At 41.9% G+C, this 16,845-nt stretch overlaps 70 pseudogenes; all 70 read left to right on the plus strand.

Moving 5' to 3' along the window:
• The first annotated feature begins 175 nt into the window (after positions 1–175).
• LOC142669699 (5S ribosomal RNA) lies at positions 176–294 on the plus strand (annotated as a pseudogene).
• A 67-nt stretch (positions 295–361) lies between these two features.
• LOC142669513 (5S ribosomal RNA) lies at positions 362–480 on the plus strand (annotated as a pseudogene).
• A 67-nt stretch (positions 481–547) lies between these two features.
• On the plus strand, positions 548–666 carry LOC142669883 (5S ribosomal RNA; annotated as a pseudogene).
• Positions 667–733: 67 nt separating this feature from the next.
• Positions 734–852, plus strand: LOC142670232 (5S ribosomal RNA; annotated as a pseudogene).
• A 67-nt stretch (positions 853–919) lies between these two features.
• Positions 920–1,038, plus strand: LOC142670064 (5S ribosomal RNA; annotated as a pseudogene).
• Positions 1,039–1,291: 253 nt separating this feature from the next.
• On the plus strand, positions 1,292–1,410 carry LOC142670207 (5S ribosomal RNA; annotated as a pseudogene).
• Positions 1,411–1,477: 67 nt separating this feature from the next.
• LOC142670651 (5S ribosomal RNA) lies at positions 1,478–1,596 on the plus strand (annotated as a pseudogene).
• Positions 1,597–1,663: 67 nt separating this feature from the next.
• On the plus strand, positions 1,664–1,782 carry LOC142669551 (5S ribosomal RNA; annotated as a pseudogene).
• A 67-nt stretch (positions 1,783–1,849) lies between these two features.
• Positions 1,850–1,968, plus strand: LOC142669311 (5S ribosomal RNA; annotated as a pseudogene).
• Positions 1,969–2,035: 67 nt separating this feature from the next.
• Positions 2,036–2,154, plus strand: LOC142669406 (5S ribosomal RNA; annotated as a pseudogene).
• A 67-nt stretch (positions 2,155–2,221) lies between these two features.
• LOC142669459 (5S ribosomal RNA) lies at positions 2,222–2,340 on the plus strand (annotated as a pseudogene).
• A 67-nt stretch (positions 2,341–2,407) lies between these two features.
• Positions 2,408–2,526, plus strand: LOC142670490 (5S ribosomal RNA; annotated as a pseudogene).
• A 67-nt stretch (positions 2,527–2,593) lies between these two features.
• Positions 2,594–2,712, plus strand: LOC142670327 (5S ribosomal RNA; annotated as a pseudogene).
• Positions 2,713–2,965: 253 nt separating this feature from the next.
• On the plus strand, positions 2,966–3,084 carry LOC142669828 (5S ribosomal RNA; annotated as a pseudogene).
• Positions 3,085–3,151: 67 nt separating this feature from the next.
• LOC142669928 (5S ribosomal RNA) lies at positions 3,152–3,270 on the plus strand (annotated as a pseudogene).
• Positions 3,271–3,337: 67 nt separating this feature from the next.
• LOC142670328 (5S ribosomal RNA) lies at positions 3,338–3,456 on the plus strand (annotated as a pseudogene).
• A 67-nt stretch (positions 3,457–3,523) lies between these two features.
• On the plus strand, positions 3,524–3,642 carry LOC142669048 (5S ribosomal RNA; annotated as a pseudogene).
• A 440-nt stretch (positions 3,643–4,082) lies between these two features.
• LOC142670238 (5S ribosomal RNA) lies at positions 4,083–4,199 on the plus strand (annotated as a pseudogene).
• Positions 4,200–4,267: 68 nt separating this feature from the next.
• LOC142669278 (5S ribosomal RNA) lies at positions 4,268–4,386 on the plus strand (annotated as a pseudogene).
• Positions 4,387–4,639: 253 nt separating this feature from the next.
• Positions 4,640–4,758, plus strand: LOC142669176 (5S ribosomal RNA; annotated as a pseudogene).
• A 67-nt stretch (positions 4,759–4,825) lies between these two features.
• Positions 4,826–4,944, plus strand: LOC142670043 (5S ribosomal RNA; annotated as a pseudogene).
• A 67-nt stretch (positions 4,945–5,011) lies between these two features.
• LOC142670095 (5S ribosomal RNA) lies at positions 5,012–5,130 on the plus strand (annotated as a pseudogene).
• A 67-nt stretch (positions 5,131–5,197) lies between these two features.
• Positions 5,198–5,316, plus strand: LOC142669142 (5S ribosomal RNA; annotated as a pseudogene).
• A 67-nt stretch (positions 5,317–5,383) lies between these two features.
• LOC142669706 (5S ribosomal RNA) lies at positions 5,384–5,502 on the plus strand (annotated as a pseudogene).
• A 67-nt stretch (positions 5,503–5,569) lies between these two features.
• LOC142669197 (5S ribosomal RNA) lies at positions 5,570–5,688 on the plus strand (annotated as a pseudogene).
• A 253-nt stretch (positions 5,689–5,941) lies between these two features.
• Positions 5,942–6,060, plus strand: LOC142669667 (5S ribosomal RNA; annotated as a pseudogene).
• Positions 6,061–6,313: 253 nt separating this feature from the next.
• LOC142669522 (5S ribosomal RNA) lies at positions 6,314–6,432 on the plus strand (annotated as a pseudogene).
• A 67-nt stretch (positions 6,433–6,499) lies between these two features.
• LOC142669291 (5S ribosomal RNA) lies at positions 6,500–6,618 on the plus strand (annotated as a pseudogene).
• Positions 6,619–6,685: 67 nt separating this feature from the next.
• LOC142669380 (5S ribosomal RNA) lies at positions 6,686–6,804 on the plus strand (annotated as a pseudogene).
• A 67-nt stretch (positions 6,805–6,871) lies between these two features.
• On the plus strand, positions 6,872–6,990 carry LOC142670609 (5S ribosomal RNA; annotated as a pseudogene).
• Positions 6,991–7,243: 253 nt separating this feature from the next.
• Positions 7,244–7,362, plus strand: LOC142669691 (5S ribosomal RNA; annotated as a pseudogene).
• Positions 7,363–7,429: 67 nt separating this feature from the next.
• LOC142669292 (5S ribosomal RNA) lies at positions 7,430–7,548 on the plus strand (annotated as a pseudogene).
• A 67-nt stretch (positions 7,549–7,615) lies between these two features.
• On the plus strand, positions 7,616–7,734 carry LOC142669381 (5S ribosomal RNA; annotated as a pseudogene).
• Positions 7,735–7,801: 67 nt separating this feature from the next.
• Positions 7,802–7,920, plus strand: LOC142669332 (5S ribosomal RNA; annotated as a pseudogene).
• A 67-nt stretch (positions 7,921–7,987) lies between these two features.
• Positions 7,988–8,106, plus strand: LOC142669695 (5S ribosomal RNA; annotated as a pseudogene).
• A 67-nt stretch (positions 8,107–8,173) lies between these two features.
• On the plus strand, positions 8,174–8,292 carry LOC142669921 (5S ribosomal RNA; annotated as a pseudogene).
• Positions 8,293–8,359: 67 nt separating this feature from the next.
• On the plus strand, positions 8,360–8,478 carry LOC142670143 (5S ribosomal RNA; annotated as a pseudogene).
• A 67-nt stretch (positions 8,479–8,545) lies between these two features.
• LOC142669081 (5S ribosomal RNA) lies at positions 8,546–8,664 on the plus strand (annotated as a pseudogene).
• A 253-nt stretch (positions 8,665–8,917) lies between these two features.
• On the plus strand, positions 8,918–9,036 carry LOC142669692 (5S ribosomal RNA; annotated as a pseudogene).
• Positions 9,037–9,103: 67 nt separating this feature from the next.
• On the plus strand, positions 9,104–9,222 carry LOC142670645 (5S ribosomal RNA; annotated as a pseudogene).
• A 242-nt stretch (positions 9,223–9,464) lies between these two features.
• On the plus strand, positions 9,465–9,583 carry LOC142669238 (5S ribosomal RNA; annotated as a pseudogene).
• A 67-nt stretch (positions 9,584–9,650) lies between these two features.
• Positions 9,651–9,769, plus strand: LOC142669429 (5S ribosomal RNA; annotated as a pseudogene).
• Positions 9,770–9,836: 67 nt separating this feature from the next.
• On the plus strand, positions 9,837–9,955 carry LOC142669696 (5S ribosomal RNA; annotated as a pseudogene).
• A 67-nt stretch (positions 9,956–10,022) lies between these two features.
• LOC142670329 (5S ribosomal RNA) lies at positions 10,023–10,141 on the plus strand (annotated as a pseudogene).
• Positions 10,142–10,394: 253 nt separating this feature from the next.
• Positions 10,395–10,513, plus strand: LOC142669891 (5S ribosomal RNA; annotated as a pseudogene).
• A 66-nt stretch (positions 10,514–10,579) lies between these two features.
• On the plus strand, positions 10,580–10,698 carry LOC142669061 (5S ribosomal RNA; annotated as a pseudogene).
• Positions 10,699–10,951: 253 nt separating this feature from the next.
• LOC142669082 (5S ribosomal RNA) lies at positions 10,952–11,070 on the plus strand (annotated as a pseudogene).
• Positions 11,071–11,137: 67 nt separating this feature from the next.
• LOC142670250 (5S ribosomal RNA) lies at positions 11,138–11,256 on the plus strand (annotated as a pseudogene).
• Positions 11,257–11,509: 253 nt separating this feature from the next.
• LOC142669732 (5S ribosomal RNA) lies at positions 11,510–11,628 on the plus strand (annotated as a pseudogene).
• A 67-nt stretch (positions 11,629–11,695) lies between these two features.
• Positions 11,696–11,814, plus strand: LOC142669789 (5S ribosomal RNA; annotated as a pseudogene).
• A 67-nt stretch (positions 11,815–11,881) lies between these two features.
• LOC142670002 (5S ribosomal RNA) lies at positions 11,882–12,000 on the plus strand (annotated as a pseudogene).
• Positions 12,001–12,067: 67 nt separating this feature from the next.
• LOC142669517 (5S ribosomal RNA) lies at positions 12,068–12,186 on the plus strand (annotated as a pseudogene).
• A 254-nt stretch (positions 12,187–12,440) lies between these two features.
• On the plus strand, positions 12,441–12,557 carry LOC142670236 (5S ribosomal RNA; annotated as a pseudogene).
• Positions 12,558–12,997: 440 nt separating this feature from the next.
• Positions 12,998–13,116, plus strand: LOC142670330 (5S ribosomal RNA; annotated as a pseudogene).
• A 67-nt stretch (positions 13,117–13,183) lies between these two features.
• On the plus strand, positions 13,184–13,302 carry LOC142669639 (5S ribosomal RNA; annotated as a pseudogene).
• A 67-nt stretch (positions 13,303–13,369) lies between these two features.
• Positions 13,370–13,488, plus strand: LOC142669742 (5S ribosomal RNA; annotated as a pseudogene).
• A 67-nt stretch (positions 13,489–13,555) lies between these two features.
• On the plus strand, positions 13,556–13,674 carry LOC142669589 (5S ribosomal RNA; annotated as a pseudogene).
• A 67-nt stretch (positions 13,675–13,741) lies between these two features.
• On the plus strand, positions 13,742–13,860 carry LOC142670610 (5S ribosomal RNA; annotated as a pseudogene).
• A 67-nt stretch (positions 13,861–13,927) lies between these two features.
• Positions 13,928–14,046, plus strand: LOC142669431 (5S ribosomal RNA; annotated as a pseudogene).
• A 66-nt stretch (positions 14,047–14,112) lies between these two features.
• Positions 14,113–14,231, plus strand: LOC142669333 (5S ribosomal RNA; annotated as a pseudogene).
• Positions 14,232–14,298: 67 nt separating this feature from the next.
• LOC142669922 (5S ribosomal RNA) lies at positions 14,299–14,417 on the plus strand (annotated as a pseudogene).
• Positions 14,418–14,483: 66 nt separating this feature from the next.
• Positions 14,484–14,602, plus strand: LOC142669411 (5S ribosomal RNA; annotated as a pseudogene).
• A 67-nt stretch (positions 14,603–14,669) lies between these two features.
• LOC142669307 (5S ribosomal RNA) lies at positions 14,670–14,788 on the plus strand (annotated as a pseudogene).
• A 67-nt stretch (positions 14,789–14,855) lies between these two features.
• LOC142670183 (5S ribosomal RNA) lies at positions 14,856–14,974 on the plus strand (annotated as a pseudogene).
• A 253-nt stretch (positions 14,975–15,227) lies between these two features.
• Positions 15,228–15,346, plus strand: LOC142669708 (5S ribosomal RNA; annotated as a pseudogene).
• Positions 15,347–15,413: 67 nt separating this feature from the next.
• On the plus strand, positions 15,414–15,532 carry LOC142670331 (5S ribosomal RNA; annotated as a pseudogene).
• A 67-nt stretch (positions 15,533–15,599) lies between these two features.
• On the plus strand, positions 15,600–15,718 carry LOC142669174 (5S ribosomal RNA; annotated as a pseudogene).
• A 67-nt stretch (positions 15,719–15,785) lies between these two features.
• Positions 15,786–15,904, plus strand: LOC142669684 (5S ribosomal RNA; annotated as a pseudogene).
• A 438-nt stretch (positions 15,905–16,342) lies between these two features.
• On the plus strand, positions 16,343–16,461 carry LOC142670680 (5S ribosomal RNA; annotated as a pseudogene).
• A 67-nt stretch (positions 16,462–16,528) lies between these two features.
• Positions 16,529–16,647, plus strand: LOC142669685 (5S ribosomal RNA; annotated as a pseudogene).
• The last annotated feature ends 198 nt before the right edge of the window (positions 16,648–16,845 follow it).

A 16,845-nucleotide genomic window follows, 5' to 3' on the forward strand; every position in this document is an offset into this window, starting at 1 on the left:
TTCTAAGCTGAATGTGCCTGCTCTCGTCAGAACGCTGAAGTTACACTGCTTAATGCCTCGCTAGTACCAGTGTGGGAGACTGTCTGGGAATCCGTGGTGCAGTTGAATTTTTATTATGTCGTTTAGATTTTGTTTCACAATCGATTAAAAAGGACTATGGATTAAAGCATTTAATGTCAATGGCCATTCTAAGCTGAATGTCCCTGCTCTCGTCAGATCGCAGAAGTTACACAGCTTAAGGCCTCGCTTGTACGAGTGTGGGAGACTGTCTGGGAATCCGTGGTGCGGTTGACTTTTTATTATGTTGTTTAGATTTTGTTTCACAATAGATTAAATAGGACTATGGATTAAGGCATTTAATGTCAATGGCCATTCTAAGCTGAATGTGCCTGCTCTCGTTAGATCGCAGAAGTTACGCAGCTTAACGCCTCGCTAGTACCAGTGTGGGAGACTGTCTGGGAATCCGTGGTGCGGTTGACTTTTTATTATGTCGTTTAGATTTTGTTTCACAATAGATTAAATAGGACTATGGATTAACGCATTTAACGTCAATGGCCATTCTAAGCTGAATGTGCCTGCTCTCGTCAGATTGCAGAAGTTACACAGCTTAAGGCCTCGCTAGTACCAGTGTGGGAGACTGTCTGGGAATCCGTGGTGCACTTGACTTTTTATTATGTCGTTTAGATTTTGTTTCACAATCGATTAAAAAGGACTATGGATTAAAGAATTTAATGTCAATGGCCATTCTAAGCTGAATTTCCCTGCTCTCATCAGATCGCAGAAGTTACACAGCTTAAGGCCTCGCTAGTACCAGTGTGTGAGACTGTCTGGGAATCCGTGGTGCGGTTGCCTTTTTATTATGTTGTTTAGATTTTGTTTCACAATAGATTAAATAGGACTATGGATTAAGGCTTTTAATGTCAATGGCCATTCTAAGCTGAGTGTGCCTGCTCTCGTCAGATTGCAGAAGTTACACAGCTTAAGGCCTCGCTAGTACCAGTGTGGGAGACTGTCTGTGAATCCGTGGTGCGGTTGACTTCTTATTATGTCGTTTAGATTTTGTTTCACAATCGATTAAAAAGGACTATGGATTAAAGCATTTAATGTCAATGGCCATTCTAAGCTGAATGTGCCTTCTCTCATTAGATCGCAGAAGTTACATAGCTTAACGCCTCGCTAGTACCAGTGTGGGAGACTGTCTGGGAATCCGTGGTGCGGTTGACTTTTTATTATGTCGTTTAGATTTTGTTTCACAATAGATTAAATAGGACTATGGATTAAAGCATTTACCGTCAATGGCCATTCAAAGCTGAATGTGCCTGCTCTCGTCAGATCGCAGAAGTTACACAGCTTAAGGCCTCGCTAGTACCAGTGTGGGAGACTGTCTGGGAATCCGTGGAGCGGTTGAATTTTTATTATGTCGTTTAGATTTTGTTTCACAATAGATTAAATAGGACTATGGATTAAAGCATATAACGTCAATGGCCATTCTAAGCTGAATGTGCCTGCTCTCGTCAGAACGCAGAAGTTACACAGCTTAAGGCCTCGCTAGTACCAGTGTGGGAGACTGTCTGGGAATCCGTGGTGCGCTTGACTTTTTATTATGTTGTTTAGATTTTGTTTCACAATAGATTAAATAGGACTATGGATTAAGGCTTTTAATGTCAATGGCCATTCTAAGCTGAATGTGCCAGCTCTCGTCAGATCGCAGAAGTTACACAGCTTAAGGCCTCGCTAGTACCAGTGTGGGAGACTGTCTGGGAATCCGTGGTGCGGTTGATTTTTTATTATGTCGTTTAGATTTTGTTTCACAATCGATTAAAAAGGACTATGGATTAAAGCATTCAATGTCAATGGCCATTCTAAGCTGAATGTGCCTGCTCTCGTCAGATCGCAGAAGTTACACAGCTTAAGGCCCCGCTAGTACCAGTGTGGGAGACTGTCTGGAAATCCGTGGTGCGGTTGACTTTTTATTATGTCGTTTAGATTTTGTTTCACAATCGATTAAAAAGGACTATGGATTAAAGCATCTAATGTCTATGGCCATTCTAAGCTGAATGTGCCTGCTTTCGTCAGATCGCAGAAGTTACACAGCTTAAGGCCTCGCTAGTACCAGTGTGGGAGACTGTCTGGGAATCCGTGGTGCGGTTGACTTTTTATTATGTCGTTTAGATTTTGTTTCACAATAGATTAAATAGGACTATGGATTAAAGCATTTAACTTCAATGGCCATTCTAAGCTGAATGTGCCTGCTCTCGTCAGAACGCAAAAGTTACACAGCTTAAGGCCTCGCTAGTACCAGTGTGGTAGACTGTCTGGGAATCCGTGGTGCGGTTGAATTTTTATTATGTCGTTTAGATTTTGTTTCACAATCGATTAAAAAGGACTATGGATTAAAGCATTTAATGTCAATGGCCATTCTAAGCTGAATGTCCCTGCTCTCGTCAGATCGCAGAAGTTACACAGCTTAAGGCCTCGCTAGTACCAGTGTGGGAGACTGTCTGGGAATCCGTGGTGCGGTTGACTTTTTATTATGTCGTTTAGATTTTGTTTCACAATAGATTAAATAGGACTATGGATTAAGGCTTTTAATGTCAATGGCCATTCTAAGCTGAATGTGCCTGCTCTCGTCAGATCGCAGAAGTTACACAGCTTAAGGCCTCGCTAGTACCAGTGTGGGAGACTGTCTGGGAATCCGTGGTGCGGTTGACTTTTTATTATGTCGTTTAGATTTTGTTTCACAATCGATTAAAAAGGACTATGGATTAAAGCATTTAATGTCAATGGCCATTCTAAGCTGAATGTGCCTGCTCTCGCTAGATCGCAGAAGTTACGCAGCTTAACGCCTCGCTAGTAGCAGTGTGGGAGACTGTCTGGGAATCTGTGGTGCGGTTGACTTTTTATTATGTCGTTTAGATTTTGTTTCACAATAGATTAAATAGGAATATGGATTAAAGCATTTAACGTCAATGGCCATTCTAAGCTGAATGTGCCTGCTCTCGTCAGATCGCAGAAGTTACACAGCTTAAGGCCTCGCTAGTACCAGTGGGGGAGACTGTCTGGGAATCCGTGGTGCGGTTGAATTTTTATTATGTCGTTTAGATTTTGTTTCACAATCGATTAAAAAGGACTATGGATTAAAGCATTTGATGTCAATGGCCGTTCTAAGATGAATATCCCTGCTCTCGTCAGATCGCAGAAGTTACACAGCTTAAGGCCTCGCTAGTACCAGTGTGGGAGACTGTCTGGGAATCCGTGGTGCGGTTGACTTTTTATTATGTCGTTTAGATTTTGTTTCACAATCGATTAAAAAGGACTATGGATTAAAGCATTTAATGTCAATGGCCATTCTAAGCTGAATGTGCCTGCTCTCGTCAGATCGCAGAAGTTACACAGCTTAAGGCCTCGCTAGTACCAGTGTGGGAGACTGTCTGGGAATCCGTGGTGCGGTTGACTTTTTATTATGTTGTTTAGATTTTGTTTCACAATAGATTAAATAGGACTATGGATTAAGGCTTTTAATGTCAATGGCCATTCTAAGCTGAATGTGCCTGCTCTCGTCAGATCGCAGAAGTTACACAGCTTAAGGCCTCGCTAGTACCAGTGTGGGAGACTGTCTGTGAATCCGTGGTGCGGTTGACTTCTTATTATGTCGTTTAGATTTTGTTTCACAATCGATTAAAAAGGACTATGGATTAAAGCATTTAATGTCAATGGCCATTCTAAGCTGAATGTGCCTTCTCTCGTTAGATCGCAGAAGTTACATAGCTTAACCCCTCGCTAGTACCAGTGTGGGAGACTGTCTGGGAATCCATGGTGCGGTTGACTTTTCATTATGTCGTTTAGATTTTGTTTCACAATAGATTAAATAGGACTATGGATTAAAGCATTTACCGTCAATGGCCATTCTAAGCTGAATGTGCCTGCTCTCGTCAGATCGCAGAAGTTACACAGCTTAAGGCCTCGCTAGAAACAGTGTGGGAGACTGTCTGGGAATCTGTGGAGCGGTTGAATTTTTATTATGTCGTTTAGATTTTGTTTCACAATAGATTAAATAGGACTATGGATTAAGGCTTTTAATGTCAATGGCCATTCTAAGCTGAATGTGCCTGCTCTCGTCAGAACGCAGAAGTTACACAGCTTAAGGCCTCGCTAGTACCAGTGTGGGAGACTGTCTGGGAATCCGTGGTGCGCTTGACTTTTTATTATGTTGTTTAGATTTTGTTTTACAATAGATTAAATAGGACTATGGATTAAGGTTTTTAATGTCAATGGCCATTCTAAGCTGAATGTCCCTGCTCTCGTCAGATCGCAGAAGTTACACAGCTTAAGGCCTCGCTAGTACCAGTGTGGGAGACTGTCTGGGAATCCGTGGTGCGGTTTACTTTTTATTATGTCGTTTAGATTTTGTTTCACAATCGATTAAAAAGGACTATGGATTAAAGCATTTAATGTCAATGGCCATTCTAAGCTGAATGTGCCTCCTCTCGTTAGATCGCAGAAGTTACACAGCTTAACGCCTCGCTAGTACCAGTGTGGGAGACTGTCTGGGAATCCGTGGTGCGGTTGACTTTTTATTATGTCGTTTAGATTTTGTTTCACAATAGATTAAATAGGACTATGGATTAAAGCATTTAACGTCAATGGCCATTCTAAGCTGAATGTGCCTGCTCTCGTCAGATTGCAGAAGTTACACAGCTTAAGGCCTCGCTAGTACCAGTGTGGGAGACTGTCTGGGAATCCGTGGTGCAGTTGACTTTTTATTATGTTGTTTAGATTTTGTTTCACAATAGATTAAATAGGACTATGGATTAAGGCTTTTAATGTCAATGGCCATTCTAAGCTGAGTATGCCTGCTCTCGTCAGATCGCAGAAGTTACACTGCTTAAGGCCTCGCTAGTACCAGTGTGGGAGACTGTCTGTGAATCCGTGGTGCGGTTGACTTCTTATTATGTCGTTTAGATTTTGTTTCACAATCGATTAAAATGGACTATGGATTAAAGCATTTAATGTCAATGGCCATTCTAAGCTGAATGTGCCTGCTCTCGTTAGATCGCAGAAATTACATAGCTTAACGCCTCGCTAGTACCAGTGTGGGAGACTGTCTGGGAAGCCGTGGTGCGGTTGACTTTTTATTATGTCGTTTAGATTTTGTTTCACAATAGATTAAATAGGACTATGGATTAAAGCATTTACCGTCAATGGCCATTCTAAGCTGAATGTGCCTGCTCTCGTCAGATCGCAGAAGTTACACAGCTTAAGGCCTCGCTAGTACCAGTGTGGGAGACTGTCTGGGAATCCGTGGTGCGGTTGAATTTTTATTATGTCGTTTAGATTTTGTTTCACAATCGATTAAAAAGGACTATGGATTAAAGCAATTAATGTCAATGGCCATTCTAAGCTGAATGTCCCTGCTCTCGTCAGATCGCAGAAGTTACACAGCTTAAGGCCTCACTAGTACCAGTGTGGGAGACTGTCTGGGAATCCGTGGTTCGGTTGACTTTTTATTATGTCGTTTAGATTTTGTTTCACAATCGATTAAAAAGGACTATGGATTAAAGCATTTAATGTCAATGGCCATTCTAAGCTGAATGTGCCTGCTCTCGTCAGATCACAGAAGTTACACAGCTTAAGGCCTCGCTAGTACCAGTGTGGGAGACTGTCTGGGAATCCGTGGTGCGGTTGACTTTTTATTATGTCGTTTAGATTTTGTTTCACAATAGATTAAATAGGACTATGGATTAAAGCATTTAACATCAATGGCCATTCTAAGCTGAATGTGCCTGCTCTCGTCAGAACGCAGAAGTTACACAACTTAAGGCCTCGCTAGTACCAGTGTGGGAGACTGTCTGGGAATCCATGGTGCGCTTGACTTTTTATTATGTTGTTTAGATTTTGTTTCACAATAGATTAAATAGGACTATGGATTAAGGCTTTCAATGTCAATGGCCATTCTAAGCTGAGTGTGCCTGCTCTCGTCGGATCGCAGAAGTTACACAGCTTAAGGCCTCGCTAGTACCAGTGTGGGTGACTGTCTGTGAATCCGTGGTGCGGTTGACTTCTTTTAATGTCGTTTAGATTTTGTTTCACAATCGATTAAAAAGGACTATGGATTAAAGCATTTAATGTCAATGGCCATTCTAAGCTGAATGTGCCTGCTCTCGTTAGATCGCAGAAGTTACATAGCTTAACGCCTCGCTAGTACCAGTGTGGGAGACTGTCTGGGAATCCGTGATGCGGTTGACTTTTTATTATGTCGTTTATATTTTGTTTCACAATAGATTAAATAGGACTATGGATTAAAGCATTTAACGTCAATGGCCATTCTAAGCTGAATGTGCCTGCTCTCGTCAGATCGCAGAAGTTACACAGCTTAAGGCCTCGCTAGTACCAGTGTGGGAGACTGTCTGGGAATCCGTGGTGTGGTTGAATTTTTATTATGTCGTTTAGATTTTGTTTCACAATCGATTAAAAAGGACTATGGATTAAAGCACTTAATGTCAATGGCCATTCTAAGCTGAATGTCCCTGCTCTCGTCAGATCGCAGAAATTACACAGCCTAAGGCCTCGCTAGTACCAGTGTGGGAGACTGTCTGGGAATCCGTGGTGCGGTTGACTTTTTATCATGTCGTTTAGATTTTGTTTCACAATCGATTAAAAAGGACTATGGATTAAAGCATTTAGTGTCAATGGCCATTCTAAGCTGAATGTCCCTGCTCTCGTCAGATCGCAGAGGTTACACAGCTTAAGGCCTCGCTAGTACCAGTGTGGGAGACTGTCTGGGAATCCGTGGTGCGGTTGACTTTTTATTATGTCGTTTAGATTTTGTTTCACAATAGATTAAATAGGACTATGGATTAAAGCATTTAACGTCAATGGCCATTCTAAGCTGAATGTGCCTGCTCTCGTCAGAACGCAGAAGTTACACAGCTTAAGGCCTCGCTAGTACCAGTGTGGGAGACTGTCTGGGAATCCGTGGTGCGGTTGAATGTTTATTATGTCGTTTCGATTTTGTTTCACAATCGATTAAAAAGGACTATGGATTAAAGCATTTAATGTCAATGGCCATTCTAAGCTGAATGTCCCTGCTCTCGTCAGATCGCAGAAGTTACACAACTTAAGGCCTCGCTAGTACGAGTGTGGGAGACTGTCTGGGAATCCGTGATGCGGTTGACTTTTTATTATGTCGTTTATATTTTGTTTCACAATAGATTAAATAGGACTATGGATTAAAGCATTTAACGTCAATGGCCATTCTAAGCTGAATGTGCCTGCTCTCGTCAGATCGCAGAAGTTACACAGCTTAAGGCCTCGCTAGTACCACTGTGGGAGACTGTCTGGGAATCCGTGGTGTGGTTGAATTTTTATCATGTCGTTTAGATTTTGTTTCACAATCGATTAAAAAGGACTATGGATTAAAGCACTTAATGTCAATGGCCATTCTAAGCTGAATGTCCCTGCTCTCGTCAGATCGCAGAAATTACACAGCCTAAGGCCTCGCTAGTACCAGTGTGGGAGACTGTCTGGGAATCCGTGGTGCGGTTGACTTTTTATCATGTCGTTTAGATTTTGTTTCACAATCGATTAAAAAGGACTATGGATTAAAGCATTTAGTGTCAATGGCCATTCTAAGCTGAATGTCCCTGCTCTCGTCAGATCGCAGAGGTTACACAGCTTAAGGCCTCGCTAGTACCAGTGTGGGAGACTGTCTGGGAATCCGTGGTGCGGTTGACTTTTTATTATGTCGTTTAGATTTTGTTTCACAATAGATTAAATAGGACTATGGATTAAAGCATTTAACGTCAATGGCCATTCTAAGCTGAATGTGCCTGCTCTCGTCAGAACGCAGAAGTTACACAGCTTAAGGCCTCGCTAGTACCAGTGTGGGAGTCTGTCTGGGAATCCGTGGTGCGGTTGAATTTTTATTATGTCGTTTCGATTTTGTTTCACAATCGATTAAAAAGGACTATGGATTAAAGCATTTAATGTCAATGGCCATTCTAAGCTGAATGTGCCTGCTCTCGTCAGATCGCAGAAGTTACACAACTTAAGGCCTCGCTAGTACGAGTGTGGGAGACTGTCTGGGAATCCGTGGTGCGGTTGACTTTTTATTATGTTGTTTAGATTTTGTTTCACAATAGATTAAATAGGACTATGGATTAAAGCATTTAACGTCAATGGCCATTCTAAGCTGAATGTGCCTGCTCTCGTCAGATCGCAGAAGTTACACAGCTTAAGGCCTCGCTAGTACCAGTGTGGGAGACTGTCTGGGAGTCGGTGGTGCGGTTTACTTTTTATTATGTCGTTTAGATTTTGTTTCACAATCGATTAAAAAGGACTATGGATTAAAGCATTTAATGTCAATGGCCATTCTAAGCTGAATGTGCCTGCTCTCATTAGATCGCAGAAGTTACACAGCTTAACGCCTCGCTAGTACCAGTGTGGGAGACTGTCTGGAAATCCGTGGTGCGGTTGACTTTTTATTATGTCGTTTAGATTTTGTTTCACAATAGATTAAATAGGACTATGGATTAAAGCATTTAACGTCAATGGCCATTCTAAGCTGAATGTGCCTGCTCTCGTCAGATTGCAGAAGTTACACAGCTTAAGGCCTCGCTAGTACCAGTGTGGGAGACTGTCTGGGAATCCGTGGTGCGGTTGACTTTTTATTATGTTGTTTAGATTTTGTTTCACAATAGATTAAATAGGACTATGGATTAAGGCTTTTAATGTCAATGGCCATTCTAAGCTGAGTGTGCCTGCTCTTGTCAGATCGCAGAAGTTACACAGCTTAAGGCCTTGCTAGTACCAGTTTGGGAGACTGTCTGTGAATCCGTGGTGCGGTTGACTTCTTATTATGTCGTTTAGATTTTGTTTCACAATCGATTAAAAAGGACTATGGATTAAAGCATTTACCGTCAATGGCCATTCTAAGCTGAATGGGCCTGCTCTCGTCAGATCGCAGAAGTTACACAGCTTAAGGCCTCGCTAGTACCAGTGTGGGAGACTGTCTGGGAATCCGTGGTGCGGTTGAATTTTTATTATGTCGTTTAGATTTTGTTTCACAATCGATTAAAAAGGACTATGGATTAAAGCATTTAATGTCAATGGCCATTCTAAGCTGAATGCCCCTGCTCTCGTCAGATCGCAGAAGTTACACAGCCTAAGGCCTCGCTAGTACCAGTGTGGGAGACTGTCTGGGAATCCGTGGTGCGGTTGACTTTTTATTATTTTGTTTCATAATCGATTAAAAAGGACTATGGATTAAAGCATTTAATGTCAATTGCCATTCTAAGCTGAATGTCCCTGCTCTAGTCAGATCGCAGAAGTTACACAGCCTCAGGCCTCGCTAGTACCAGTGTGGGAGACTGTCTTGGAATCCGTGGTGCGGTTGACTTTTTATCATGTCGTTTAGATTTTGTTTCACAATCGATTAAAAAGGACTATGGATCAAAGCATTTAGTGTCAATGGCCATTCTAAGCTGAATGTCCCTGCTTTCGTCAGATCGCAGAAGTTACACAGCTTAAGGCCTCGCTAGTACCAGTGTGGGAGACTGTCTGGGAATCCGTGGTGCGGTTGACTTTTTATTATGTCGTTTAGATTTTGTTTCACAATAGATTAAATAGGACTATAGATTAAAGCATTTAACGTCAATGGCCATTCTAAGCTGAATGTACCTGCTCTCGTCAGAACGCAGAAGTTACACAGCTTAAGGCCTCGCTAGTACTAGTGTGAGAGACTGTCTGGGAATCCGTGGTGCAGTTGAATTTTTATTATGTCGTTTAGATTTTGTTTCACAATCGATTAAAAAGGACTATGGATTAAAGCATTTAATGTCAATGGCCATTCTAAGCTGAATGTGCCTGCTCTCGTCAGATCGCAGAAGTTACACAACTTAAGGCCTCGCTAGTACGAGTGTGGGAGACTGTCTGGGAATCCGTGGTGCGGTTGACTTTTTATTATGTTGTTTAGATTTTGTTTCACAATAGATTAAATAGGACTATGGATTAAGGCTTTTAATGTCAATGGCCATTCTAAGCTGAATGTGCCTGCTCTCGTCAGATCGCAGAAGTTACACAGCTTAAGGCCTCGCTAGTACCAGTGTGGGAGACTGTCTGGGAATCCGTGGTGCGGTTGACTTTTTATTATGTCGTTTAGATTTTGTTTCACAATCGATTAAAAAGGACTATGGATTAAAGCATTTAAGGTCAATGGCCATTCTAAGCTGAATGTGCCTGCTCTCGTTAGATCGCAGAAGTTACACAGCTTAACGCCTCGCTAGTACCAGTGTGGGAGACTGTCTGGGTATCCGTGGTGCAGTTGAACTTTTATTATCTCGTTTAGATTTTGTTTCACAATCGATTAAAAAGGACTATGGATTAAAGAATTTAATGTCAATGGCCATTCTAAGCTGAATGTCCCTGCTCTCGTCAGATCGCAGAAGTTACACAGCTTAAGGCCTCGCTAGTACAAGTCTGGGAGACTGTCTGGGAATCCGTGGTGTGGTTGACTTTTTATTATGTTGTTTAGATATTGTTTCACAGTAGATTAAATAGGACTATGGATTAAGGCTTTAATGTCAATGGCCATTCTAAGCTGAATGTCCCTGCTCTCGTCAGATCGCAGAAGTTACATAGCTTAAGGCCTCGCTAGTACCAGTGTGGGAGACTGTCTGGGAATTCGTGGTGCGGTTGACTTTTTATTATGTCGTTTAGATTTTGTTTCACAATCGATTAAAAAGGACTATGGATTAAAGCATTTAATGTCAATGGCCATTCTAAGCTGAATGTGCCTGCTCTCGTTAGATCGCAGAGGTTACGCAGCTTAACGCCTCGCTAGTACCAGTGTGGGAGATTGTCTGGGAATCCGTGGTGCGGTTGACTTTTTATTATGTCGTTTAGATTTTGTTTCACAATAGATTAAATAGGACTATGGATTAAAGTATCTAACGTCAATGGCCATTCTAAGCTGAATGTGCCTGCTCTCGTCAGATTGCAGAAGTTACACAGCTTAAGGCCTCGCTAGTACCAGTGTGGGAGACTGTCTGGGAATCCGTGGTGCGGTTGACTTTTTATTATGTCGTTTAGATTTTGTTTCACAATAGATTAAATAGGACTATGGATTAAAGCATTTAACGTCAATGGCCATTCTAAGCTAAATGTGCCTGCTCTCGTCAGAACGCAGAAGTTACACAGCTTAATGCCTCGCTAGTACCAGTGTGGGAGACTGTCTGGGAATACGTGGTGCAGTTGAATTTTTATTATGTCGTTTAGATTTTGTTTCACAATCGATTAAAAAGGACTATGGATTAAAGCATTTAATGTCAATGGCCATTCTAAGCTGAATGTCCCTTCTCTCGTCAGATAGCAGAAGTTACACAGCTTAAGGCCTCGCTTGTACGAGTGTGGGAGACTGTCTGGGAATCCGTGGTGCGGTTGACTTTTTATTATGTTGTTTAGATTTTGTTTCACAATAGATTAAATAGGACTATGGATTAAGGCTTTTAATGTCAATGGCCATTCTAAGCTGAATGTGCCTGCTCTCGTCAGATCGCAGAAGTTACACAGCTTAAGTCCTCGCTAGTACCAGTGTGGGAGACTGTCTGGGAATCCGTGGTGCGGTTTACTTTTTATTATGTCGTTTAGATTTTGTTTCACAATCGATTAAAAAGGACTATGGATTAAAGCATTTAATGTCAATGGCCATTCTAAGCTGAATGTGCCTGCTCTCGTTAGATCGCAGAAGTTACACAGCTTAACGCCTCGCTAGTACCAGTGTGGGAGACTGTCTGGGAATCCGTGGTGCGGTTGACTTCTTATTATGTTGTTTAGATTTTGTTTCACAATAGATTAAATAGGACTATGGATTAAGGCTTTTAATGTCAATGGCCTTTCTAAGCTGAGTGTGCCTGCTCTCGTCAGATCGCAGAAGTTACACAGCTTAAGGCCTCGCTAGTACCAGTGTGGGAGACTGTCTGTGAATCCGTGGTGCGGTTGACTTCTTATTATGTCGTTTAGATTTTGTTTAACAATCGATTAAAAAGGACTATGGATTAAAGCATTTAATGTCAATGGCCATTCTAAGCTGAATGCCCCTGCTCTCGTCAGATCGCAGAAGTTACACAGCCTAAGGCCTCGCTAGTACCAGTGTGGGAGACTGTCTGGGAATCCGTGGAGCGGTTGACTTTTTATTATGTTGTTTCGATTTTGTTTCACAATCGATTAAAAAGGACTATGGATTAAAGTATGTAATGTCAATGGCCATTCTAAGCTGAATGTGCCTGCGCTCGTCAAATCGCAGAAGTTACACAGCTTAAGGCCTCGCTAGTACCAGTGTGGGAGACAGTCTGGGAATCCATGGTGCGGTTGACTTTTTATTATGTCGTTTAGATTTTGTTTCACAATAGATTAAATAGGACTATGGATTAAAGCATTTAACATCAATGGCCATTCTAAGCTGAATGTGCCTGCTCTCGTCAGAACGCAGAAGTTACACAGCTTAAGGCCTCGCTAGTACCAGTGTGGGAGACTGTCTGGGAATCCGTGGTGCGCTTGACTTTTTATTATGTTGTTTAGATTTTGTTTCACAATAGATTAAATAGGACTATGGATTAAGGCTTTTAATGTCAATGGCCATTCTAAGCTGAGTGTGCCTGCTCTCGTCAGATTGCAGTAGTTACACAGCTTAAGGCCTCGCTAGTACCAGTGTGGGTGACTGTCTGTGAATCCGTTGTGCGGTTGACTTCTTATTATGTCGTTTAGATTTTGTTTCACAATCGATTAAAAAGGACTATGGATTAAAGCATTTAATGTCAATGGCCATTCTAAGCTGAATGTGCCTGCTCTCGTTAGATCGCAGAAGTTACATAGCTTAACGCCTCGCTAGTACCAGTGTGGGAGACTGTCTGGGAATCCGTGATGCGGTTGACTTTTTATTATGTCGTTTAGATTTTGTTTCACAATAGATTAAATAGGACTATGGATTAAAGCATTTAACGTCAATGGCCATTCTAAGCTGAATGTGCCTGCTCTCGTCAGATCGCAGAAGTTACACAGCTTAAGGCCTCGCTAGTACCAGTGTGGGAGACTGTCTGGGAATCCGTGGTGCGGTTGACTTTTTATTATGTCGTTTAGATTTGGTTTCACAATAGATTAAATAGGACTATGGATTAAAGCATTTAACGTCAATGGCCATTCTAAGCTGAATGTTCCTGTTCTCGGCAGATCGCAGAAGTTACACAGCTTAAGGCCTCGCTAGTACCAGTGTGGGAGACTGTCTGGGAATCCGTGGTGCGGTTGACTTTTTATTATGTCGTTTAGATTTTGTTTCACAATAGATTAAATAGGACTATGGATTAAGGCTTTTAATGTCAATGGCCATTCTAAGCTGAATGTGCCTGCTCTCGTCAGATCGCAGAAGTTACACAGCTTAAGGCCTCGCTAGTACCAGTGTGGTAGACTGTCTGGGAATCCGTGGTGCGGTTGCCGTTTTATTATGTCATTTAGATTTTGTTTCACACTAGATTAAATAGGACTATGGATTAAAGCATTTAACGTCAATGGCCATTCTAAGCTGAATGTGCCTGCTCTCGTCAGATCGCAGAAGTTACACAGCTTAAGGCCTCGCTAGTACCAGTGTGGGAGACTGTCTGGCAATCCGTGGTGCGGTTGACTTTTTATTATGTCGTTTAGATTTTGTTTCACAATCGATTAAATAGGACTATGGATTAAAGCATTTAACGTCAATGGCCATTCTAAGCTGAATGTGCCTGCTCTCGTCAGAACGCAGAAGTTACACAGCTTAAGGCCTCGCTAGTACCAGTGTGGGAGACTGTCTGGGAATCCGTGGTGCGGTTGAATTTTTATTATGTCGTTTAGATTTTGTTTCACAATCGATTAAATAGGACTATGGATTAAAGCATTTAATGTCAATGGCCATTCTAAGCTGAATGTGCCTGCTCTCGTCAGATTGCAGAAGTTACACAGCTTAAGGCCTCGCTAGTACCAGTGTGGGAGACTGTCTGGGAATTCGTGGTGTGGTTGACTTTTTATTATGTTGTTTAGATTTTGTTTCACAGTAGATTAAATAGGACTATGGATTAAGGCTTTAATGTTAATGGCCATTCTAAGCTGAATGTGCCTGCACTCGTCAGATCGCAGAAGTTACACAGCTTAAGGCCTCGCTAGTACCAGTGTGGGAGACTGTCTGGGAATCCGTGGTGCGGTTGACTTTTTATTATGTTGTTTAGATTTTGTTTCACAATCGATTAAATAGGACTATGGATTAAGGCTTTTATGGTCAATGGCCATTCTAAGCTGAATGTCCCTGCTCTCGTCAGATTGCAGAAGTTACACAGCTAAAGGCCTCGCTAGTACCAGTGTGGGAGACTGTCTGGGAATTCGTGGTGTGGTTGACTTTTTATTATGTTGTTTAGATTTTGTTTCACAGTAGATTAAATAGGACTATGGATTAAAGCTTTAATGTTAATGGCCATTCTAAGCTGAATGTGCCTGCACTCGTCAGATCGCAGAAGTTACACAGCTTAAGGCCTCGCTAGTACCGGTGTGGGAGACTGTCTGGGAATCCGTGGTGCGGTTGACTTTTTATTATGTCGTTTAGATTTTGTTTCACAATCGATTAAAAAGGACTATGGATTAAAGCATTTAATGTCAATGGCCATTCTAAGCTGAATGTGCCTGCTCTCGTTAGATTGCAGAAGTTACACAGCTTAAGGCCTCGCTAGTACCAGTGTGGGAGACTGTCTGGGAATCCGTGGTGCGGTTGACTTTTTATTATGTCGTTTAGATTTTGTTTCACAATAGATTAAATAGGACTATGGATTAAAGCATTTAACGTCAATGGCCATTCTAAGCTGAATGTGCCTGCTCTCGTCAGAACGCAGAAGTTACACAGCTTAATGTCTCGCTAGTACCAGTGTGGGAGACTGTCTGGGAATACGTGGTGCGGTTGAATTTTTATTATGTCGTTTAGATTTTGTTTCACAATCGATTAAAAAGGACTATGGATTAAAGCATTTAATGTCAATGGCCATTCTAAGCTGAATGTCCCTGCTCTTGTCAGATCGCAGAAGTTACACAGCTTAAGGCCTCGCTTGTTCGAGTGTGGGAGACTGTCTGGGAATCCGTGGTGCGGTTGACTTTTTATTATGTTGTTTAGATTTTGTTTCACAATAGATTAAATAGGACTATGGATTAAGGCTTTTAATGTCAATGGCCATTCTAAGCTAAATGTGCCTGCTCTCGTCAGATCGCAGAAGTTACACAGCTTAAGGCCTCGCTAGTACGAGTGTGGGAGACTGTCTGGGAATCCGTGGTGCGGTTGACTTTTTATTATGTTGTTTAGATTTTGTTTCACAATAGATTAAATAGGACTATGGATTAAGGCTTTTAATGTCAATGGCCATTCTAAGCTGAATGTGCCTGCTCTCGTCAGATCGCAGAAGTTACACAGCTTAAGGCCTCGCTAGTACCAGTGTGGGAGACTGTCTGGGAATCCGTGGTGCGGTTGACTTTTTATTATGTCGTTTAGATTTTGTTTCACAATCGATTAAATAGGACTATGGATTAAGGCTTTTATTGTCAATGGCCATTCTAAGCTGAATGTCCCTGCTCTCGTCAGATTGCAGAAGTTACACAGCTTAAGGCCTCGCTAGTACCAGAGTGGGAGACTGTCTGGGAATCCGTGGTGCGGTTGACTTTTTATTATGTCGTTTAGATTTTGTTTCACAATAGATTAAATAGGACTATGGATTAAAGCATTTAACGTCAATGGCCATTCTAAGCTGAATGTGCCTACTCTCGTCAGATCGCAGAAGTTACACAGCTTAAGGCCTCGCTAGTACTAGTGTGGGAGACTGTCTGGGAATCCGTGGTGTGGTTGACTTTTTATTATGTTGTTTAGATTTTGTTTCACAGTAGATTAAATAGGACTATGGATTAAGGATTTAATGTCAATGGCCATTCTAAGCTGAATGTCCCTTCTCTCGTCAGATCGCAGAAGTTACACAGCTTAAGGCCTCGCTTGTACGAATGTGGGAGACTGTCTGGGAATCCGTGGTGCGGTTGACTTTTTATTATGTCGTTTAGATTTTGTTTCACAATAGATTAAATAGGACTATGGATTAAAGCATTTAACGTCAATGGCCATTCTAAGCTGAATGTGCCTGCTCTCGTCAGAATGCGGAAGTTACACAGCTTAAGGCCTCGCTAGTACCAGTGTGGGAGACTGTCTGGGAATCCGTGGTGCGCTTGACTTTTTATTATGTCGTTTAGATTTTGTTTCACAATCGATTAAAAAGGACTATGGATTAAAGCATTTAATGTCAATGGCCATTCTAAGCTGAATGTGCCTGCTCTCGTCAGATCGCAGAAGTTACACAGCTTAAGGCCTCGCTAGTACCAGAGTGGGAGACTGTCTGGGAATCCGTGGTGCGGTTGACTTTTTATTATGTCGTTTAGATTTTGTTTCACAATAGATTAAATAGGACTATGGATTAAAGCATTTAACGTCAATGGCCATTCTAAGCTGAATGTGCCTACTCTCGTCAGATCGCAGAAGTTACACAGCTTAAGGCCTCGCTAGTACTAGTGTGGGAGACTGTCTGGGAATCCGTGGTGTGGTTGACTTTTTATTATGTTGTTTAGATTTTGTTTCACAGTAGATTAAATAGGACTATGGATTAAGGATTTAATGTCAATGGCCATTCTAAGCTGAATGTCCCTTCTCTCGTCAGATCGCAGAAGTTACACAGCTTAAGGCCTCGCTTGTACGAATGTGGGAGACTGTCTGGGAATCCGTGGTGCGGTTGACTTTTTATTATGTTG

Source organism: Rhinoderma darwinii (genome assembly GCF_050947455.1).
Source record: "Rhinoderma darwinii isolate aRhiDar2 chromosome 1 unlocalized genomic scaffold, aRhiDar2.hap1 SUPER_1_unloc_15, whole genome shotgun sequence".
NCBI classification, from domain to species: domain Eukaryota; kingdom Metazoa; phylum Chordata; class Amphibia; order Anura; family Rhinodermatidae; genus Rhinoderma; species Rhinoderma darwinii.